This window comes from Apium graveolens, chromosome 9 (genome assembly GCF_009905375.1).
Source record: "Apium graveolens cultivar Ventura chromosome 9, ASM990537v1, whole genome shotgun sequence".
Taxonomy (NCBI): domain Eukaryota; kingdom Viridiplantae; phylum Streptophyta; class Magnoliopsida; order Apiales; family Apiaceae; genus Apium; species Apium graveolens.
Genome location: NC_133655.1, coordinates 238044094 through 238061219, shown reverse-complemented (window position 1 = coordinate 238061219; position 17126 = coordinate 238044094). Strand labels below are relative to the sequence as shown.

General features: G+C 36.8%; 1 non-coding gene across 1 annotated transcript; it reads left to right on the top strand.

Moving 5' to 3' along the window:
* The first annotated feature begins 15461 nt into the window (after positions 1-15461).
* LOC141687596 (small nucleolar RNA R71) lies at positions 15462-15568 on the top strand. Its single transcript, XR_012561088.1, has one exon. It is a non-coding gene; the product is annotated as a small nucleolar RNA R71 (small nucleolar RNA).
* The last annotated feature ends 1558 nt before the right edge of the window (positions 15569-17126 follow it).

Genomic DNA, 17126 nt, shown 5'->3' with positions numbered 1-17126 from the left:
GGGTAGTTTAACGGAAGAATAGAACTCTAGTTGAGGCTGCTAGAACAATACTGCAAGATGCCAATTTACCAAAATAGATATCTCATCAACAAAAATCTTAGCAAGTCACCTTTCTCAATTTTGTCAAAAAGGAAGCCTACTGTGAAACATCTGCATGTGTTTGGAAGCAAGTGCTTTGTGCTAAAAGAAAACTCTGAATATGTGGGAAAATTTGACTAAAGTTTTTGAAGCAATTTTTTTGGGATGTTCATTGGAGAGATATACCTACAAAGTTTATGTGCTTGAACAATAGAAAATTATAGAAATCACATATGTGACTTTTGATGATGACAAGTGTTCAGACTTGGAATGCCTTGATGAGAATGAAGATGAAGCCCTTAAGTTTGAAAATCTAAACATTAATAGTGATTCTGAAAATGAAGTTGAGATTAACTTAAGCAACAGAATGAATGAAAAGACAACTGAGCAAGTGAATCATGATGATGAAAACTTATCTCATATACCTGAATTTGATGGCACAAACTCAGGGGGGGGGGGGAAGAGGAGAAAGTTCTGCAAGTCATGCCAATGGTGAAGAAAATGCAAAAAATTCAAGTCAACAAAATCACACCAGAAAATGGGATAGGAGTCATATAAGAGATACAATTATTGGTGATTCAAATACTGGAGTGAGTGATAGAAGTGCAACTGCAAATAAATGTATACATGTATGCTTTTTTCATAAATTGAGCCTAAGAAAACTGAGGAAGCTCTACTTGATCCTGACTGGATATCTGCCATGTAAGAAGATCTAAATCAATTTGAGAGAAACAAAGTTTGGAAGTTGGTTCCTTCCCCAAAGAACAAAAGCATAATTGGAACAAAGTGGGTGTACAAGAACAAAATGGATAAAAATGGAATTGTAAAAAGGAACAAAGCAAGGTTGGTTGCAAAAGGCTACTCACAAGAAGAAGGAATTGATTATGATGAAACTTTTGCTCCAGTTGAAAGACTTGAAGCAATAAGGATATTTCTTGTATTTGCTGCACACTCAAATTTTAAAGTGTATCAAATGGATGTAAAGAGAACATTCCTGAATGGTAAGTTGGAAGAAAAGATTTATGTGCAACAGCCACCTAGGTTTGAAGATCCAGAATTTCCAGATTTTGTTTATAAACTGTTAAAGGCTCTCTATGGATTGAAGCAAGCACCTAGAGCTTGGTATGATACACTGTCAGAGTTTCTGCTTAAACATGGATTCAATAGAGGAATAATTGATAAGACTCTATTCTATAAGCAGCATGGTGGTGATATGATTCTAGTTCAAATCTACGTGGATGATATCATTTTTGGTTCTATAAATGAAAAATTATGTCAAAGAATTTCAAGACTCATGCAGAGTGAATATGAGATGAGCATGATGGGAGAATTAAGGTACTTTCTTGGACTTCAAGTCAGCCAAAGAAGTGATGGAATCTTCATCAGCCAAACCGAGTATGTTAAAGATTTATTGAAGAAATTTGAATTGGTTGATTGTTCACCTGCATCAACACCTATATCTACAGCTACAAAGTTTAATGAAGATAAGAAAGGAAAAAGTGTAGACATTTCAGGTTATAGAGGAATGATTGGATCTTTGTTGTACTTAACTGCTAGTAGACCAGACATCATGTTTACAACATGTCTGTTAGGACGAAAACATGCGCTAATATTCAGGCAAGTATACGTGTTCGCAAGTAATATAGAATTAATTCTAATTCATTCCACAGAGACTGGTTTAGGTTAATTTCAATCTATGCACTTATGCAACAATGGTATGGTTATTATTCAATGCTAAGATGATAATAAGTTGAGATTGTTTATAACTACGATTAACTAATATGCAATTAAGTAAGAGATTAAAAGGTTTAATTCACTATATGAGACAAATATGGGATTCTAACTTTATTACTACTTCATTCAACAGCCTTTTATTCTTAACCTTAGCATGCAATGGTGATGACAACTAATCAGATAACACGAAACTAGTAAACGCCAACTTTTATTGTACGAATACCCTACTACCAGACATCCACAAAAGAGATAGAAGCTGAATAGACAACAATTATATTGAGACCCTATATGTCTATAGAATTTGACAACATAACGGTTTAATGTGCAAGTTATCTATCATGATTACATAGGGCAAGTAAAATAGTTAAAATTACCTATAAATCATGCATAACAAATACATAAACCTATGCTAGTATGGCAAGTTCTAAACCCCTATATTCACTTGCGCTTCAATAGAGATTAACACGCTATCTTATAAGTTCGCGATGCTCATAAGACGAATAAGCACAACCAATACTAGAAAATCATACAATCACTTCACACTAAGATATCAAAACAAATTAAATAATGAAATCCATAAGTAAATCGGTTAGAACCCCAAGATAACGATTAGCCCATAACCGAACTCATCATCACCGTGGGTTCCGATGAAAGCATGGTATAATAAACTAAGTCTTTATAAACTGAATAATAATCAGAGTATGTAATCAAGAGTAATAGGTTCAACAAATAAGAAAACTAGCATCCAAGATTACAACTTAAAACAAAGAATCACAAGAATAAACTAGATCCTCTTCGTCTTGGTTGTATTTGTGCTCCTAGGTCTTCTCGTTGTCTTCTCCTTAGTCTCCGTTATAAAAAACGTCTTTAGATAGGCTTTATATAGATGTAGAATAATCATGGGCTTCAAACTCTTAAAATCCAAGTAGAAACAGAATTTTGAAAACCCGACCTGGCGCGACCGTGCGCTCTCCCAGCGCGGGCGTGCTGTACCTCTGACAAACTGGCGCGGGCACGCGCCATCACAGCGTGGGCACACTGACCTTCTGGAGAAAATTCTTCCTTCTATTTTCTTTGCTGGGTTTTTTTATGGCATTCAACGAACTTTTATTCAAGACACCTTCCTAACACCATTTTAGCACCAAAGCAATGCTAAATCTCCTCGTTCCTTTATCTACGCCTGAAATGCAAAACACTACAAAAACATATCAAATACACAAACTACTTGATTACAAAACACCAATTCAAGCATTTATAGGACGTTCTAAGTGGACATAAATGCCACTTAACACACCCCCAAACTTGAACCGATGCGTGTCCTCGAGTATAAACAGACTCAAAGAATAGGAAATAAAAATGCATGAATGAAACTACATGAATACAATGATCCCCTCTAAATAACTAAACCAACCGATGAGAAACATCTCCACAAATGAAGTTATTCTCACAAAGATCAATCAAATCCCATAATTTAACTCACAAACCAGAAACGTGCGTGAGTGCAAATGCTTAACAGATATACTATCGCAACTAGATCAATAATTATGACTCACTTCTCATCAAGACAATCGCAAGGTTATAAATAGAATAAAAGATAAACTCAAAATGACTGACAACACTTCAATTTTATTGGAGTTATTACACGGATTCATGCTTTTATTTATAACACATAAACAATCACAAATATGCTTGTTTGATCGTGCAATGAGTGAGCTCCACAAAAGACTTATACAATAATACCCATGTAGCGAGCGTAGGTTAGTGGATCCCAGACTATAAAAGTCTTAGGTCACTAGGAACAAAGTCCCCTAAGAACTTAATACCTCGAGTATTAAAGAGCCCACTCGTGATCAATTATGCATAACACCTATTTTTTTCTTCTTTTTTTTTTCTATTTTTCCATTTTTTCCATTTTTTTCTTTTTCACATGATTTCTGAACGAGTGCGTTTCGCTCCATTTCGCTCAACCCTAGACTACTCATATAAAATGAGCCGGCTACTAGCCATTTGACACCTAGCCACAACAACTAGCAATGAAATCCAATATTTTTCTCCATTTTTTAAATATCCATGTTATTTTACCATTAAGAGAATATCCTAAATTCTAAATATAAACAAGTGATTAAACCTCGACAAACAACAAACCATGATTTAGCATGCAAGCAACCTATAAGACTTAGTGAAATTTTTCTTGCTTCTAGCATGCAAATCAACTCAATAGGACTTAATATCACTATACACGACATCACTACACTCACATCAATATCACAAATCAATCGGAAAAGCAAACTTAAGAGATCATGTTATAATACAAATATAACTATATGCAACATACTAACATGCAAAATAAAATAAAATAAACTACATGACATGACAAATATGCAACTATATGAACTAAGCTATCATGAATATGCAACTAAATTGACACACACATAACATATATTCCTTAACTACCACCCCCAAACTTAAAATATTCACTGTCCTCAATGAAGGTAATAGTAAGGAATCAAGCATACCTACTCGGAATCAGGATCATCACCCTCAATGGGTGGAGTATCAGGAGTGTCAGGAGGCGGGCACACAGAGTCCTCACCGAAAACTGGCCACTAGATATCAACTCATGTGGCTCTGAATACAGTACCCAACGCCTGGGTAAGGTCCTGTGCAAACCTACTATGGATGTCATGCATCGCATCTATCCTCCTCATCAAGCGCCTCTATTGTGCTGAACCCAAACCAGCACTATCCTCAATATCCTGCAGCTGCTACGACTAAGAAGGACCGACCTCACCCAACTGATGTCTCCAAGCTGATCTGCTGGCCTGAGTTATACCACCAGCATATGTCTTATCAGCTGGACGACCACCCGGCAAGTTGTAACACCCCCAAATCCGGGGCCGGGGATCCGGGTTGTCACGAGTTCCATTTCCCTTAATAACACCCAATCTTAATAAATAATCAACTACTCTGTACTGTGACCCCACAATAAACACACACACCACAAGTTATAGTCTCAGAGATGAACACTCAAAAATAACACAAGTCCTTATATTCCACAATTATAAACCGTTACACCTTAAAAAGGTTCTGAATAAATTTATATATTCCTTGTCATTATTACAATTCATATTATACATAAGTCTGGTTCATCAATAGTTGAAAACCTAGCCTATTGGTAGCTCCTACCTCAGCTACGGCGGCATCAACGCTTTCAGAAGACTGCGGAACGTTTTCTAACCGCTTGCGAATTGGGAGCTTGGTCCTGTTCATCTTTTCTATCTGTTGTTGTGTGATGAAAGAAGAAAGCAAGGGTGAGCAGCAAGCCCACCAAAATAATATGTATAATGATTAACAATATATGAGCCTTCTTATAGTACTCATGAAAGTCTTGGTCAAAAGAAATGAACCAAGTTTGATATCTTAATGCGATGAGGTCGCAAAATATTCAGTATATATACATATATACTTTTCAAAATCTTGGAAGTCCTCTTTCATGCATATAATATACATAGAGTTCCAGTTTATAACTGTATAAAAATATCGTTGCAAGGTGATCTCATATATCTACCCTTGTCTCAATGTTTTTCTGAAAATCTTTGATATGCATAAGATAATCATTAACTAGATATAAGTTGAAAATATGAAGTTACAAGATACCCCAATATACTTATATCTTTTCCAAATATTACTTGAACTACCACCATTCAAGATATAATCAGTTCAAAAGTTCATCACATAGATGAGACTACAAGACAAGATTTGAATAGATTCAATCTTTGAATATCATTATAAATAATGAAGTTACGAGATACTTCATTAAATCCCGATATATATATATACACCTATATATATACATTTCATACACTCCTTGAAAACCTCTGTTATGAAAATTATAAACAGAGTTGCAATATCTAATGAATTTGGAAAGGAGAAAACCTTGGCATAAACCTGATATCTTGCTGATCAGGCAAAGATACCAATAAGTAACCTTTTCTACTAGTAGATGGACGAATTCCCTACTGGTCATCACCCTGGCCGCAATAGGACCTTATGCTGGACTGCCACTCAGCCACTTACACATTTGATGGACTCCCACTGAGCCACTTACACTTTCATGGACGCCCACTGAGCCCATGTTGCTTATGCCGACTCAAATAGATGAACTTACTTCCCGAACGATGGGCAAGTAATCAAGATGTTTTCTCAAAACAGCAACCTCGTTGCGAATGTAAAATACACCACTGAGCCAGATCCCTCAAGTTTTGAACGAGTATTTAAATCCCCTTTAAAAGGAAGATCTTAAATATAAAAATGAGTTTTGGGATCCGCTCTAACTTTTAAAAATCATTTTGAAGAATTGAAAATACTTTAAAGAGTGTTTGGAGTAATGTTGATTTAATGAAATAAATCAATCCCAATATATTAGAAAATATCTGAATATTATTATTTAAATAATATTCCCATAAAGAATAATCTTTATAAAAATAATTGAAGTAGAAGTTTTAAAACTTATACTTGAAATGAGTATTAAATAACCAAAGATATACTTATACGAAAGTACTATCTTTATTTGAATAATCAAAGATAAGTTTGATTATCGACACCTTATTCTTTAATAAAATAAAGAATATATCTCAGCAAATAATCGGAGTCATAGATCCTCAAATGAATATTCAAATAATATTCATTAAATAATATAAACTGAGTCATAAGCCCTCGAATGAATATTCAAATAATATTCAATAAATAATATAAAGGAGTCATAAGCCCTCGAATAAATATTCAAATAATAAAATAAAAGGGGTCATAAGTCCTCGAATGAATATTCAAAATAATATTCATTTAATAAAATAAAGAAGTCATAAGCCCTCGAATGAATATTCAAAATAATATTCATTTAATAAAATAAAGAAGTCATAAGCCCTCGAATGAATATTCGAAATAATATTCAATAATAAAATAAAGGAGTCATAAGTCTTCGGATGAATATTCGAAATAATATTCAATAATAAAATAAAGGAGTCATAAGTCCTCGGATGAATATTCGAAATAATATTCAATAATAAAATAAAGGAGTCATAAGTCCTCGGATGAATATTCGAAATAATATTCAATAATAATATAAAGGAGTCATAAGTCCTCGGATGAATATTCGAAATAATATTCAATAATAATATAAAGGAGTCATAAGTCCTCGGATGAATATTCGAAATAATATTCAATAATAAAATAAAGGAGTCATAAGTCCTCGGATGAATATTCGAAATAATATTCAATAATAATATAAAGGAGTCATAAGTCTTCAGATGAATATTCGAAATAATATTCAATAATAAAATAAAGTTAAAGTTATCGAATAAACCTTATTAGATTAATAGTTTTGAAAACTATAACCATATATATATAAAAATATATATATTATACTCGGGAACATCGACTCCCGGTTTAGAAATATGTTCACCTTTTGATCCCCTATACTAAGGGTAAATTCAAATACCGCTTATCTCTAGCATAGGTATTATGCAACTGTAAGCATTTTAACCAACAGATATATAATCCAAGAATATGAAACAGACATGCATATATACCATATCACATGCTACAATATATCGCAAGAATTTGCTAATAACAAATATGCATTTATCGCAAGATCATGCATATACACATATACATCACAACAACAGTATAACGGGTAGAAAACTTGCCTGAGTGCTCCCGGATAGACTTAAGCTTAGAGTGGGTCCGATAACCTATGAACAACAACATAAGTCGTAATTAAACCCCGGTCGCTTAAGAAACTAGACTTTAACCATTTAGAGTCCTAACGTTCGCTTTCGCGCTTAATGATTTACTTAAGTCACTCGAGTACCCTCGGCTCCACCATTTTTAATAAATTAACCATTAAGGGTTTTAAGGCGATTCTTTCGCGAGTACCTTACCAACTGCCTAATCCACTTTAAATAATTGTTTCTTACCTCAATTAGTCATTTAAGGTCCTTAACCAAGGTTTCAAAGTAAGGCGAGGGGTAATGGTTCGGTCGCGAAATGCCGTTACTTAAAACGGTCGTTTCTCCTAAACCGTACATCGGAATCAAACGAACTACATATCAAAACGAAGCTCGTAACATGAACTATCTAATCATGGCAATGGTCAAAACCTAACAGTGAGTTCACAGGTCCTAATGTTAAGAACAAAAACAGCCTAAAGTAAATCGGACATTACGACGGCTATGTTTACGCGATTTCTCAAAATTTTACCAACCAATTCAACACCAAACCATCACCAATCAATCCCAATACAACCATATGACCATATCACTCCTCAACCACTTTAAACCATTTAAACCAATCTCAAATCACACCATGAATCATCAAGAACAACTAGTGCTACTTTTTAACTCCAAAATCAACAAAAGCACTTAACCACTAAGATCTCAACATGACAAAACAACTACTACACTTAATCTATCATTCCATCATCATAATCATTTATATCAAACAATCTTAATACTAAGATCATGAAGAGTTATACCTTCCTTGAAGCTTTTAATCAATGAAAGATCCTTGGAATGTCCATGGAAGCCTTAATATATGCTTAAGCTACCTTGACCTTGCAAATAAAATCAAGAATCAAAAATTTGTTCTTGAAAGTTACTATTCACCCTAAACTAAAATGATTTGTTTGAGATAGAAAACCTTTGATTCAAGCACTCAAACTACTTGCTCTTCTTAGTTATGAAATATAGGATCCAAAGAAACAAACCTTATAATTTTCCATGGAGTATAGCTTGTGTTTTGAATTTCTAATTCACCATTTTGGTGAAAAATTCGAAATGAAGAAGATGAAAAAGGGGGAGAGAGAAGCTTGCTTTGTTTTATTGATCTTTGTGCATAAAAGGCTTGGTTGATATCCTTTTGTTTTGTTAATTACCTTTTAACCATGGTAAAATTTGTGTGGCTTGAAATCAACCAACAATACCTTCCCTTTGGTCATGCTTATGTCATCCTCCTATGTCATCTTCCCACACTTGTCATCTTCTTGTTGGTGTGGTGACATCATCATCACTAACCTCTTTGATTAGCTCTTAATTACTTGGCTAATGATCGCTGATCTGTTATACGGTTCGCTTAACTTTCGTTCTCGTTTATCGTTTGAGGGATCATACCCGGGATCTTATTACTTGGGTTCCCTTAACCTTTCTCAATACATTATATTCCTTTTATGATCCTCTCTTATAATCCTTGAATTTAAATCCTTTTAATCATGTTACCTTATACTCAATTCTTTCGGTATCTGGTGGATTTTCGGGAAAAATCAAAGTGTTCAAATTTGGATTCTGACGATCTTTACATACACTTATATTCCATATAAAGTACTAATAAGATCTCAGAATAACAATAGAAGAACCCCTACATAGTGTGGCATGAAAAGTTTTCTTATTCAGCATAATCAGCAAAATCACAATTCATAAGGGTTTCAAAAGAATTTCAAAAAAATTGGGGTTATTACACAAGTGGTCATAGGAGTAACCGAGTCCCTACTCATTAGGCTTACCTCCTCCCCACTCCTGCATCACAGCTATCGTTGAGCTATCAATCGGGGAACTAGGTAGCTGCATCTGCTCATATGTGGGGTAATGAACACCAACTGCCACACACAGCTTCGTCACAATTGACGCATAGGGTATAGAACCCGTAGTGCTCCCTCGTAGAAACCTCAGAATACCTTGATAAATCACCGACCCGAGATTCACATAATCGCCCTGAAGAATTCTCCACAATAACCGTGCACGATCCACAGTAATATCATACACGTGAGAAGATGGCATGATGTTTGCACAAATAAACGAATTCCATGCACGTGCAAACCTGTTCATGCACGAGGCAGGGAAAGTGGCATACTCGTTCGTGCCCCTCTTGATATTTAGTGAGTCTCTGGCACACACAACGTAGCAACAATCAAGTCCAAGTTAAAATCATTCCCCATCTTAGCATTCCAATCCTCCTGCTCTGGCCTCCTCTCGGGTTGATTGATAACCCTTTGAATAGCCTCAGCACTGTAATCCACCGTCAACCTCCTCACCACAGTAAAACCATTTTTATTCGCCTTCGCATTCGCTTAAAACTTGCGAACAATACTCATGGGCACATCAGCGGGTGTCTCACATAAAGCGACCCATCCCATCTCCAAAATTATATCAAGTAACTTACCATCCCTCCCCGATGGTAGAAATCCTCTCTCTTTGGCTATCGGCTTCCACAACAACCTCGTATACTCCGCTTCAGCCTCCGGAGTAGAAAATATGGGCCTCACACCCCCAACATTTGAAGAATCGATGGTGCTGGTGCTAACTTGGGTCTTTGTCTATTGGGAGCCATTTAATGTGAATAAGTTTTGAGAAAAGAAAAGTGTATAAGAGAGATCTAGGTTTGAGAATTGAGAAGTGATGGAGAAGATTGTATATAAGTGTATGTATATATAGGGAATTAGGAATTAGTTTTGGAAAGAAGTGGGATTTGATTAAGGGAATAATGGGAGTAATGGAATTGATGTGGAGAGGGAGATATGGAAGTTAAGGGAGTAAAATTCGGCTGGGGTTTATTTTATGTTTGAATTTTATATTTTTCTATTTTTTTCAGGTTCAGGGAGCCAGCGCTGCCGCGCGCTATCCTAGCGCGGGCATGCCATGCTTCTGTCAATCCAGCACGGCAGCCCCGCCAGGAAGCGCGGGCGCGCGTAGTCTCTGTACTTTTAACGCGGCCGCCCCGCTTCCCAGCACGGGCGTGCCATGCTACTGTAGTTGACACTGAAATTTTTCATTTTTTTCATTTTTTGGAGTTTTCTTCTTCCTCTATCTACTAATGTACAACAAACTTGAGTTATCTTCCAAGAAGCGCTTGGTTTACATCGCTAGCTTGACATAGAATCCCGAGATCAAGTGGACAACAAAACGACACTAACCACCTCCCAGTTTGCCGTATCTCCATAGTAATGCTTCAACCGCTGTCCATTCACCTTGAACGTTTGGCCTGGATCATTCTCAAAAATCTCCACCGCTCTATGTGGAAACACAGTTTTGACAACAAACGACCCTGACCATCGTGACTTTAACTTTCCAGGAAAAAGATGGAGACGAGAGTTGAATAAAAGAACTTGTTGCCCCGGCACAAATGATTTGAGTACTAGACCCCTATCATGCCAACTCTTGACTTTCTTCTTGTACATTTTGTTGTTCTCATACACTTGAAGTCGAAACCCATCGAGTTCATTCAATTGAAACATCCTTTTCTTACCAGCTGCATCCATATTAAGGTTCAATTTCTTCAAAGCCCAATACGCTTTATGCTCTAACTCCACAGGAAAATGACATCCTTTACCATAAACCAATTGAAACGGTGACATGCCTCGCGGAGTCTTGTATACTGTTCGATACGCCCACACAGCTTCATCCAACTTCAAAGACCAATCCTTCCTTGATGGACATATAACTTTCTCTAGAATACGCTTAATCTCTCTGTTAGATACCCCATCTTGACCATTAATCTGAGGATGGTAGGCTGTAGCAATGTGATGATTCACATTATATTGATGCATCATAGCAGTGAATATGCGATTGCAGAAATGCGATCCCTCGTCACTGATTATGACTCTTGGAGTCCCAAATCTTTTGAATATCTGTTTATGAAGAAAACTAGGCACTACCTTTGCATTATTCGTTGGCAAAGCCTTGACTTCCACCCATTTTGAGATATAATCAACCACCAACAAGATATACTGATTATTGCAAGATGAGAAAAATGGCCCCATGAAGTCAATTCCCCAAACATCGAAGACCTCAACCTCGAGAAGCATATTAAGAGGCATCTCATCCCTCTTGGACATATTACCAACACGCTGGCAGCGATCACACTTCAAAATAAACTGATGCGCATCCATAAATAATGCAGGCCAGAAGAATCCTGCTTAAAGGATACGAGATGCTGTCTTCTCTCCACCATATTGGCCTCCATAAACAGTCGAATGACAGTCTCCCAAGATACCCTCTGTCTCGAATACATCTCCTGATGATTTGGTCAGCTCCTTGCCAAAACAAAAATGGCTCATCCCACATGTACCACTTCACCTCATGAAGAAACTTCTTCCTTTGAGAAGAAGATAAATCTTGAGGCATAATATTGATCACAAGGTAGTTCATAATGCCTGTGAATCACAGTTCTTCCTCTTGCACCCCAGACAACTGCTCATCGAGAAAAGACTCATTAATCAATGTCTTATCCTGTAAAGTCGTACTAAGATCTTCTTACCGAGATAGATGATCAGTGACTTGATTCTCAGTACTTTTCCTATCCTTGATCTCCAATTCAAACTCCTGAAGTAAAAGAACCCATCGAATCAATCTAGGCCTCGAGTCTTTCTTCGAGACAAGATAGCGAATAACAGCGTGATCAGTGAAAACTGTCACCTTCATCCCAAGCAAATAAGATCGAAACTTCTCAAAACCGTAGACAATGGCTAAGAGTTCTTTTTCGGTAGTAATATAGCTCAGTTGAGCACCATTGAGGGTCTTACTAGCATAGTATACCACATGAAATATATTGTTCTTCCTCTGTCCAAGAATTGCTCCAACTGCATAGTCACTTGCATCACAAATCATCTCAAAAAGCTCATTCCAATCATATGCACTTATGACAGGTGTCGTGATCAAACTCTTCTTTAATCTCTCAAAAACAGCTAGGCACTCATCATCAAACTTGAAAGGGACATCTTTCTCTAGAAGATTGCACAACGGTTTAGAGATTTTAGAGAAGTCCTTGATGAACCGCCTATAGGAACCCGCATGACCAAGAAAGCTGCGGACTCCCTTAATAGAAATTGGTGGAGGAAGGTTTTCAATGACTCCCACCTTGGCTTTGTCCACCTCAAGACCTTTACTAGAGACCTTGTGCCCAAGAATAATGCCCTGTTGCACCATAAAGTGACATTATTCCCAGTTTAGAACCAGGTTGGTCTCAACACACCTTTTAAGAACTGCACCAAGATTTTGCAAGCACTTGCTAAAAGAATCACCGAACACAGAGAAATCGTCCATGAACACCTCCACATTCTGACCAATCATGGCAGAGAAAATGGCCTTCATTCATCTCTGAAATGTGGCAGATGCACCACACGATCCAAAAGAAACTCTTCTGAAGGCAAAAGTACCAAATGGACAAGTGAAGGTAGTTTTTTCCTGATATTCTGGAGCGATGCAAATCTGATTATAACCTGAATAACCTTCCAGAAGACAATAGTACTCATGCCCATCCAATCTCTCAAGCATCTGATCAATAAAATGAAGAGGGAAGTGATCCTTCCTCGTGGCCTTGTTCAGCTTCCTGTAGTCCATGCAAACTCTCCACCCCGTGACTGTTCGAGAAGGAATGAGCTTATTCGTCTCATTAGCAACCACTATGATACCTCCTTTCTTTGGCACACACTAAACTGGACTCACGCAAGAACTGTCAGAAATAGGATAGATGATCCCTGCATCTAGCCACTTGAGAATTTCCTTCTTCACAACCTCTTTTATTATCGGATTTAGCCTTCTCTGTTGCTTAACAGTGGGCTTGATTTCTTCCTCTAGCAGAATTTTATGCATGCAATATGAAGGGCTGATTCCCTTGATATCTGCTATGGTCCATCCAATTATCGATTTGAACTCTCTCAGAATTTTTAAGAGCTTTTCCTCATCACTACCTAAAATGTCAGATGTAATAATAACAGGCAAAGTAGATGCATCACCTAAAAACTCATACCTCAAGTGTTCAGGAAAAGGCTTAAGCTCAAATGTAGGAGCCTCCTCAATAGATGACTTGAGGCGCTTTGGAGAATTTTTCAGTTCTTCCAATCCAAGAGATTCAAATGGTATATCCAGCCTTCGCTTCCAAGGAGAAGCATTCAAATACTACAACTGCTCATCACCTTCATCACCTTCACTATCTGAATTCCTCAACAAGGTCTTCTCTAAGGCATCAGACCTTAACATTTGATCAAGTTCTGAAGTAACCATAGAATCGACTAGTTCCACTTTTAAGCACTCCTCTTTATCAGTAGGGAATTTCATGGAATTGAAAATATTAAAGGTCACATCCTGATCCAGTACTTGCATAGTGAGCTCACCCTTCTGCACATCAATCAAGGTTCGACACGTAGCCAAGAATGGTATTCTCAAGATTATGGGAATCTTTTTATCCTCCTTGAAATCAAGAATTACAAAGTTAGCAGGAAAGATGAGTCTGTCCACCTTGACCAAGACATCCTCCATAATGCCTCGTGGATATGTAATAGAACGATCAGCCAACTGCAAGGACATATAAGTAGGCTTTGGATCAGGTAAGTCCAACTTCTTGAAGATAGACAAAGGCATCAGATTGATGCTAGCTCCTAAGTCACATAAGCATTTGTCGAATGACACTTTTCCGATGGTGCAAGGAATAGTGAAGCTTCTAGGATCTTTAATCTTTGGAGGCAACTTCTGTTGCAGCACAACACTGCATTCCTCCGTGAGAGCAACGGTCTCTAAGTCATCAAGCTTCACTTTCCAAGAGAGAATACCTTTCATAAACTTCGCATAGCTAGGCATCTGTTCAAGAGCCTCAGCGAAAGGTATGTTGATATGAAGTTTCTTGAACACCTCCAAAAACTTAGCAAACTGTTTATCCAACTTTTATTTTTACAACCTTTTAGGAAAAAGGAGGTGGATGATAGACCTGTTTCTCCCTTGTATTACCCTCAGGAGGAGTGTGTTTCACAGTTCTCTTTCTAGGTTCCACTTCTACTATCTTCTGCATATTTTCTTCAGCCTCAGCTTCATCTTCCGAATTTGAGATTTGCGGGATTCGCAACCTTCCCAAACCTCAATGCAATTGCCTTAACCTGCTCTTTTGCTTCCTTCTTGCCTGGAACTTCTGTGTCACTAGGGAGTGTACCAGGTTGTCAATTCAACAAGGCATTATCAATCTGCCTAACTCGATTTTCCAAGGTCTTGATAGATACCGCTTGGCTCTTGTACATGAGCCTCAACTCCTACAATTCAGATTTTTCATTAGATTGTTGCAGCTGTAGTTATTTTCTTGGTGCATATTGTGGTTGCTAAAAACCAGGAGGGTTGTACTGCTTTGCTGTATATTGCTGATAAGGCTGTTGCACCGCATTCTGAGTGTTACTCCAGCTGAAGTTAGGATGATTACGGTCGTTGAGATGATAAGTGGCCGGAACTGGTTGCTGCGACCTCTGAAAGTTGCTCATGAACTGAGCTGATTCACTAGAAATAGCATACTGGTCTATCTCATGGGCACCATCACAAAGCTCACAGATACTAGTGAACTGATTAACTCCATAATTAGCCAAAAAATCCACCTTCACCGTCAAAGTCTTAAACTGAGCAGCTATAGCAGTAACTGCATCTACCTCCAAAATTCCTGCTACCTTGCCTTGAGTCAGTCTATGAGAAGGGTTCTGATATTCATTAGCAGCCATCAACTCAATTAAATCATATGCTTCCTCGTAGCTTTTAGCCCATAAGGCTCCACCTGATGCTGCATCGAGCATAGGTCTAGAAGTTGCACCCAAGCCATTATAAAAGCAGTTAATGATCATCTGGTCAGGCATCCTATGATGAGGACACTTTCTAAGTATATGCTTATAATGATCCCAAGCTTCACACAAAGATTCTCCCAATTGCTGCACAAATTGAGTAAGAGCATTCCTAATTGCAGTTGTCTTCGCCATAGGAAATAATTTAGTAAGAAATTTTTGAGCAAGATCTTCCCACTTGGTGATAGAGCCTGGTGGTAGAGAATGCAACCATCACTTAGCTTTATCCTTCAAAGAGAATGGGAAAATCCTCAACTTAATATATAGCTTCCGCAACTGAGGCTGAATATATAGCTGCTGGAAGTTGCCGTGCTCAAGTACTTTGGATTAGAAATAAATTAATGGATTATGGCCTAGTGTTACACAAAATTCCAATTATTTGTGATAATACTAGTGCTATATCTATTGTTGCTAATCGAGTTAATCATTCTAGAACTAAGCACATTGATGTAAGGTACCATTTTATTAGAGAAAATGCTGCAAATGGTACTATTGAGCTCATTTTTGTTCCAACAGAAGAACAATTAGCTGACATTTTCACTAAACCTATGGATGAAGCAACTTTCCCTAGACTTGTTGGTGAAATTAGAATATTAAATTCTTCATCCTAAAGGCAAGAACTTAGCTAGTATGTTACAGCAGATTAATTCATGATAAATGAAAATTAATTTGATTTAATTGAAAATTAAATGGAATATGATTTATAGATATTTCATAATTCTCTGTATATTTGTTTTTCTAAATTCAAACTTCAACTTGGAAATTTTAAAATTCTAAAAAAAAACTATCTAACTGTTAATTTACATTTTCAATGTGTAAAATTAATATAAGTCAGAACTGAAAAGAACAAAAGTATGTAGAGAACTGAGTTCTCGATAAGTCTAAATGACTTCTCGACAAGTCATTTTGAGACTTCTCGATAAGTCTTTTTCCTGACTTCTCGAAGGACTTTTTGACATGCCTCATTATGACTTCTCGATAAGTATTGTAGAGATCTCGACATATGTTTATTCATAGAGTTCTCTACAAGTATACATTTTAGACTTCTCGATAACTTAGAACTGAAATAATTTAATTAAATAAATTAATTTAATAAAATATTTTTGACATAAAACCATTCTAATTTTATTTTGATTTATTCAAATAGAAATTAGAAAAATTCAGTCCATTCAGGATAAATTAGGTATTTATTTAACATCTCGATAAGTCACTTTCTAGTTCTCGACAAGAGTCAAGACAGTGACATCTCGATATGTATATATTCATTCACGTGACTTCTCGATAAGCAAATCCAATATATTTATTTCTACTTCTCAACAAGTCACTTACCTTTTTCTATAAATACCCAGACATCTCGACATAACCCCTCTTTATGCTTTCAAGATCTCAATTGACCTAGTTTTTGTAAACCTTAATCGTTCTTTCTCTCTCAGATTTCTCACCCACTCAAATTCAAACAATCACAATGGCTGTAAACATTATTAGAGCTGTTATCCCTAATGACGGTACCGACTACTTAGCTTTCACTGATGCTAACCAAGCTCTGAATAGTTTCAAAAGCTTTGTTAAGTTTTTGTCCGAGACGTACTTTTCAGGTGCTTTGACTTCTAATCCTCTCCTGTACATGGATGTTCTCAATGACTTCTGGAATTCAGTTGTGGTTAGGACTGTTGTGCAT